At 48.4% G+C, this 1,110-nt stretch overlaps 1 pseudogene; it reads right to left on the bottom strand.

The window, feature by feature from the left end:
• Positions 1-242: 242 nt before the first annotated feature.
• LOC129600325 (Krueppel-like factor 6) lies at positions 243-1,035 on the bottom strand (annotated as a pseudogene).
• Positions 1,036-1,110: the final 75 nt, after the last annotated feature.

Here is a 1,110-nt window from a genome sequence, read left to right as displayed (position 1 = left end):
CTATCTTGGACTATACTCACCACGAGCACTCCGAACAGTCCAGCGCGGACCAGAAGCAAAACACGACGGCGAACAACACACCGGCACCGCAAGCCCCACGTACCGTATTCTGCATATATTTTTATTTTGGGATTGGTAGAACTGACACCGCTCTAGTCCAGCAAAATACGCCATCAACAGTGTCGCATTCTCCTTTTGACAGGTATCACTTCTGATATTACTCGAATATCTGGTTGGCCCTATCAGAATTTGACAGAAGGCAATGGTGGATGATATCTTTTCATATGTTGCGCCAAATGATCCGAACGAGAAAAACACCGATCGCAATGATTGCATTTAAATGGTCTTGTGCCGGTGTGCTTGCGGTAATGTCGCGTCAGCTCATCCGATCGTCCGAATCTCCAATCACAGCCGTTCCATGAGCATTTGTACGGTTTTTTACCTAGTTGCGCCGATTGACCAGTGTGAGTGCGATTGTGCGCTTTCAAATGGCTACTCTTGGTATACGTCTTGCTGCACCGTGAAATCGGCAACGGTGCGTCGGCGTGTCCCGATTTCTGGACTGCTCGATCGCGCACGACTGGACGATCCAGGAGAAAGCGGTCTATTGTTCAAAGAGGAAGACTCGCTTTGGTGACGAGAATACGGCGGCGAAATGCCACTAGCGCTTGAGTTGCGACTGAACTGATGCATGAGCTTCCGTTTGGGATTCCCGTGTCTTCGAGACGTAGCACCAGAAAATCCACCATCAAGCGAATCAACGGGACTGAACAGGCTCGGCGATGAAGCTCGATTAAGCGGGTCCAAACAAATATCTGACGAACTGCTAGAGCTGACGACCCCACTGTATTCGCCATGACTGTCCAATCCTACACTCACATTAATACTTTTACGCTCCTTCTTCAGAAATACTTCCAACCTCAAACCTGTCTGGACATATAGATCGCAGAAGGTTGGGCAACGAGAAATCAGTCCGGTCTCGGCAGTCTGCTGCATTTCTTGAAAAATATCCATATATCCAAACAGGTCTGCCATAATCAAAAGCTACCGCTCTGCCGTAACGTTGAATAAGCTGAAACTTAAAGGAACTGATTTGAAGGGCACCACCAG

This window comes from Paramacrobiotus metropolitanus, unplaced genomic scaffold (genome assembly GCF_019649055.1).
Source record: "Paramacrobiotus metropolitanus isolate TYO unplaced genomic scaffold, Prichtersi_v1.0 Parri_scaffold0000171, whole genome shotgun sequence".
Taxonomy (NCBI): Eukaryota; Metazoa; Tardigrada; class Eutardigrada; order Parachela; family Macrobiotidae; genus Paramacrobiotus; species Paramacrobiotus metropolitanus.
Note: the sequence above shows the minus strand (reverse complement) of the source record. Positions and strands in the feature narration are given on the sequence as shown.